This window comes from Hevea brasiliensis, chromosome 8, assembly GCF_030052815.1.
Source record: "Hevea brasiliensis isolate MT/VB/25A 57/8 chromosome 8, ASM3005281v1, whole genome shotgun sequence".
Taxonomy (NCBI): domain Eukaryota; kingdom Viridiplantae; phylum Streptophyta; class Magnoliopsida; order Malpighiales; family Euphorbiaceae; genus Hevea; species Hevea brasiliensis.
In genome coordinates this window covers 19,884,841-19,891,209 of record NC_079500.1, presented here as the reverse complement: position 1 = coordinate 19,891,209, position 6,369 = coordinate 19,884,841, and the positions used below count along the sequence as shown (strand labels likewise).

General features: G+C 33.3%; 1 pseudogene; it reads left to right on the top strand.

The window, feature by feature from the left end:
* Positions 1-2,197: 2,197 nt before the first annotated feature.
* Positions 2,198-3,044, top strand: LOC110651653 (18.5 kDa class I heat shock protein-like; annotated as a pseudogene).
* The last annotated feature ends 3,325 nt before the right edge of the window (positions 3,045-6,369 follow it).

Sequence of the window (6,369 nt, the reverse complement as noted above, 5' to 3'; positions counted from 1 at the left end):
AAAAAAAAAATGGCAGATGTTTAGTGTTTGACCATGATTCAATTGAGGTTTATTATGACAATTAATTATACAGTTACTTCTAAAGATGTAGTAGACTTTGCTCTGAAAGCAGGTATTATAAAATACTTAAAAATTCAAAAGATAAAAAGAATCTATTTTTTCACTTGTTATATGATCATATCATATATATGCAGGCTTGTACATGAGCTATGGAGATTTTTTTAAGGAGGTATATAAAAAATGCAAAGAAATTTAATAAAATAGAAGAATCTATTGTAGACCAAGCCTTAATATGCAACTTCAAATACGAAAAAGGCTCCTAGCAAGCCTAACACTCAAAGCCATGTATCAAAAGGTTCTCAGCACACCCAATTCTTAAACCCAAAAAAGTTGACCCAATTCCCAATCCACAAAAAAGAAACCTTAAAAGCTGATGGACATTCACCCAAAAAGAGGGACTCGTCCAAAATAGAGAAGAAAACGTAAATGGACAAAGCCATGCAAAACAATTCAAGCCTGAATAGTTTCTCCTCACAACAATCTTAGCTTAGAGATAGATAAAGTCAAAAAACCTTGGATATACACCCTTGAGATGGAGACAAAAGGAAGCCAGAGAACCAATTGAAGACCTAGGCTATCGAAGCCAGCAGAAAACACAACCAACATAGAATGCCTCCAGAGGGTGAAGACAGCTCAAAACCTTTAGGATCGGCCATGTGAGGGTTAAACTAGCTAAAGACCTAAGAACTACCATCTTAAACAACATCTCAAACCCTAAGCAGATTTATCAACAAAAAACCAATCAGCAGCTAGACAATACAAACCAACGTTCTATAGATTTTCATGAAACCACGCTCCCATGAAGCTTCGAATATGCAACCCAGAACACTAACAAAATCTATTTACACCTTGACTTAGTGGGAAGAGTGAAACCTATGACAAAGCCAAGAGGGAGCCCCCCTGACTAGTTGTGGCAAGGGAAGCTTCCGTGTAGATAGAAAGGAGATGAAAAAAAAAAAAAAACCAAATCAATCTTCTAATTAATTAAAAAGACTTATGCGTGTACCATAGCTAAAAAAGGGTACAGGAATCATCAGAATGAACAAACATAATCAAGAAAATGGATATATTTGAAATGGAGAAATCAGTTATTGAAATTGGATTTTCTTTAATCAAGAAATGCAAGAATGAATGCTTCTAGGCCTTGGAACAGCTTTAGGAATCCAAAAAAGGAGACGCGATTTGCTTGCTTTTTTTTTTTTTTTTTTCTTTTAGTTGTTCAATGATTTTTGATAGATCAATTTTGGATTTGTTATCTCCAAATGACACAGTTGGGAATTGTCAAAGGATCAATTGCCAAGATCTCGAGAATCTTTAGGTCTAAAAACTGTCAATTTGGGATGTAAGAAGGTAGTTTAACCATAATTATTTGGAATCTCATATTGAGTATGCCATATGCACTATGTTACTTAATAAAATAGGGTACGAAAAGGAAAGGCTGAATTGGTACTCCAATTTAGTTTGTGGTACATCAATTGTACTTATTCAATATGTAAATTATATTTATATTGCAGTCTAAATCCAACTCCGTTATTTTTAGCAGCATGGTATTTTGATTGGAAACTAACTTTGCCTTTAAAAAAAAAAAAAAAAAAAAATCGTTTCCTTTGGACCTCCTCGATCATGAATTAAGCAGCTACGAGGCCAATTCTTTAACAAATGGCTCGGACTTGAACCGTACAAGTTAGATTTTAGGCAGGCTAATATTATAACCGAGTCCAAATTGACTCAAAGAGGTTCGAGAATTTACCACAACAAAGCCCAACTCCAGATCTTTAGTTTAAAGCTTTCTTGAAGCTTCGGGAATTTACCAGACTTTGTTAATGAAAGCCCAATAAATCACTCCAGAAATCACCATAGCTCTCTTCTGCTTCCTGTAAGTAAGACCCATCCTCCCTCCGATTCACCATAGAAAACAAGCACAGCAATTCACGACAATCCGTCAATCACACCCATCAATTTCTATTTCAAAACCCTTTTCAGCGATCTAAAAGAGCAATGGTTCCTAGATTCTTCGGTAACCCACGAAGCAGCAGCATCTTCGATCGTTTCTATTCTTTCGACTTGTCATGGAGCAAGTGGTTTATGAACGCTAAACCAACTTCCAACCGTGCAGCACTTAGTCACTAGGCAGGACTAAGTCAGCCCCTCAACTCGGTTAGCCTGCAAAATTGACTAACAAAAGTGACAAAGGATAAACAAAGTGAGAAAAAACAAAAGGAAAAAAAGACAAACAATAGGAAGAGTTTGGCAAAGGGAAAGTAATTTTATAGCACAATAAAATGTGGGATCCATTCAAAGACTTCCCATTTCCTTCTTCCTCTTCAATCATCTCTCGTGAAAAATTCTGCTGTTGCTAATACTCGCATAGACCGGAAAGAGACTCCAGAAGCTCATGTCTTCAAGGCTGATCTTCCTGGGCTTAAAAAGGTGGAAGTGAAAGTAGAGATTGAAGATGACAGAGTGCTCCAAATCAGTGGAGGGAGGAATGTGGAGAGGGAAGAGAGGAATGATATTTGGCATTTGGCATCGTGTAAAGCTCAGCAGTGACAAATTCTTGAGGAGGTTCAGGCTGCGGGAGAATGCCAAGATGGATCAGGTTAAGGCTTCCATAGAGAATGGGTTTCTTACTGTGACTGTCCCTAAAGAGGAGGCGAAGAAACCTGATGTCAAGGCTATTGAAATCTCTGGTTGATTAATTTCTTTCTTATAAATGGATCTTATGTGATTACACAAAGGCAGATTTCATGAACAGTGGATGATACAATATATGATTGTCTAACGATCTAATAAAACTAGCAACGATCTAATAAAACTAGCCTCTTTCTACCTTCTAAAAAAATTATAAAAAAATAAAACTAGTCTTCATATTATCGTAGTTGTTAAAAATATTTTATTTTCTGCAATATCTTTTAAGTACAAGAAGTTATAAAATGCTTGTACTAGATATCACTTAATTTAGTCTAATTTAGCTTAACACAATGGCTAAAAATATATCACTCAAAGTTTTACTCTCCCAGTTTTTATTAAAAAATATATATATCACATAATTCATAACATTACCAATTTATTTTACCTGGCAAAAGGAAGGTAAATTAACTTCCGAAGATGAGGATATTCATGGCGTTTTAGCAAATTAGCAGCACTGCCATGCAGATGAAGCTTGGCGACAGCTTCAGAGTACATGCATTCTCCGTAAAGAGCCTGTGAAAGAACATAGTTTCTGAATCATTTGAGTTAAAAAAACCTAGAATGGACTAACCAGCGCCATGGGGCCATTTTTTGCCATATCTCTCCCAAACATGGTCGGCATATCATGGGAACTCCTTCAGATATGTTCTCCAAGGTTGAATTCAACCACTATAGCTCGAAAATCCTCCTACTGCAGGATGTGCTAGTACTTTTGTGGTACCCATTCCAAAACACAACCTCTTTCGCCAATGGTTTCTATGAAACCCTTGGGCAATAAATCCATACTGAACCAGGCATAATCACCCACAAGAAATTCACTCGATGTGGAAACATCCTCAGCCATAATCTAGAATACTATGGACTGCCTTGAAGAATCAGAATTGGAGCAGCAGCAGAACCAATACCAAGGTCCATTCTTCTAAGTGGGCCCCCCCTATATAAATTTGCATTGGCCTTCTCTAGTAGCATATTTGACGTGGACAGCAATTGCATTACATGGCTTAATACGCAAACTCCCAGGTCAATCATCTATGTGAGTTTAGGAAGCTTGGCTTCCATGGATGAGAAAGAATTGGCTGAAATGGTACCTTTCTTTTAGGTGATAAGATCCAATTCGGCTCATGGCTCTGAGTAGATTTAATTGTTGCCCAAGGATTTCAATGAAGCTGTTGGAGAAAGATGCCAGCTTAGCAAAATCTACAAGAAAAACATTTTTTTTATATATATAAATTAGAATTACTTAGAAACACATAATTTAGTTCCTTTGATTTCTGCACCCAATTTATCAAAGTGCGGCAGCTTTATTCCACAACTAGCAGCATGCTCGTGCGTTGCACAAGTTTACATTATTAGCAATTTAATTTATATTTTTTTTTTATAAAAAAAATTATATTGACATATTTATTTAAATTACGTATGTACAAAGTATTTTAATAAAAAATAATTTGCACAATAGATATATTATGTTAATTTAATAATTATGTAATATATATATATATATATTGATTTTAAAATAGTTAAAAAATATGTGATAGTTATTTTTTATAGACTTTAATATTTATAAATTAATTAATTAAGTGTATTATAAATTTATTAAATTAGTTTAATTAAATATTTTATTAATTATATTTTATATATTTAAAATTTTAAATATAAAAGAATCACAAAATAAAAAATTAATAATATAAACTTTCAATATTTAATGATATAATAAATTCATAATTAAATATAAATAAATATTAATTTTTAAATTTAAAAGAAAAATATGTTAATTGTATAAAAAAATGTGATAGTAAAAAAAATATGTTTGTAATTCATAAAAGTCTTTTTTTTTGTCAAAAAAAAAATGCATTGAAGGAAATTATATAAAAAAGAAACATTCCTAAAGTTAAGGAAACTAGTAGATGAGTTGTTTCATTGAAAGTACGCTTAATAAAAATAAAATATATAAAAATTATTATTCCAAACATATTAAAAATTTAGCTCATGTTGCATTATCAATATAATATAATTATCATTCCAAATGAATTAAAAAGCAAAATCGCAAACATAATCCAAAAAACAAAACTTATTTTCAAAGAAAAGGACTCCTCAAAGGGTTAAAACAATATTTATAGGCAAGTAATTATTATTGCCTTTCACAAAATCACTGAGTACCAAACTCCGGTTAAAAATTAAAAAATGGTTTGAAACAACCTTATTAGGCACCATCACATGCGGCGGCAATAGAGAAGAATCACCACCGTTGTCTTCTTTTATGTAGTAACCTTCAAATGTGCAACTTTTTTTTGCAGTGAATCTCAATGTATCAATCATGTTAAACCACCAATCATGTGGAGATAGCTTGGCAATGGCCATGGCCTAAGATTGTCTCAACGTTAAGGAAACAAAAAAAATGATCTTTCCAATACAAGCTTGAAGTTGGATCAAAGAGTCCTAGCAACTTGTTAATTGTTCATCTAACTATAATCAAGCAATGAAATTTGAGCTTGAGGCTAAGGGACCTACTATAGCCCCAGCTAGTTGTTGTTATAATAGCAATGAGAACAAGGAAATTGAGATTATAAGCCATTTGCAAAGGAATAATTAAGGAGAGATGGTAATTGTTGAGGGGATTCTTGTAACTATTGGATTTATATAGGAAAAGTGAATTGTGCCACGTCACTTCATTTGCAACTATCTTAGCATTCCCAACAATTTTAGAACCTGTTATGATAATATTATTAGAATATTTTGAGTTAGTTCACTTGAATTAGCATAAAAAAACGATATAACGTAATTCATAAGGTGTAAATATAATATTTCATATTATTATAAAATAAAACTGTATATGTTTTTGATATAAATATATTTTTTTTATTTATTAATCATATTAACATGATAAATGCAAGAAAAAAAAAAATACCAACAGTAGTTTAGAGCTTGTTATGACGTAACTGAGCGATGAAAAAGTAATACCCATAAATCATTCCAGTAAGGCTAGAAATAGTGATGCAGGAGAAACAGTCCCACGTCTCAAGATTTCAGTGGAGAATGGGAATCTTACTGTGAGTGTCCCTGAGGAGGAAGTGAAGAAACCTGATGCCAAGACCACTGAAATCTCTGGTTGAGTTATTTCTTTATCGTAAATGGCATGGGTGTATGTCAAGAGATGAAGAAAAGTGTTTCCTGTATATGTTGGATTTTGTGAGCTGTGTGTGATAGTAATTTTTCCAAAAATAAAAACATATTATATTCTACAGTATTTTCTTTTTTATTTTTAGAAAGATTCTCCAGCATTTTTAATAAAAGAAAGAGGGAAGAAAATGAATGAAACAATGTACCTTGACAGATATGAAATGATCTTCAAGGTAAAATCGTCTGATGCAGTTTGACTGTGACCCAGCATAAAACTTCCCAAGGCAATCCAAACTCAATATGCCAAAGGTAATAATGTTAGCATCTATGCCAGGCCAAACATAAAATTCCTTAATAGTAAGCCTCAGCAAACACGTTCCCTTTAATTGCAGCACTTGGTTTCTCTGGATTATGGACTGGGAGAGCAAGATGGAAAAGAAAGAAGAACAAAGGCATAGGCTATTGGTGGTGCTTGTTCCTCGCCCATTCCAGGGCCACATA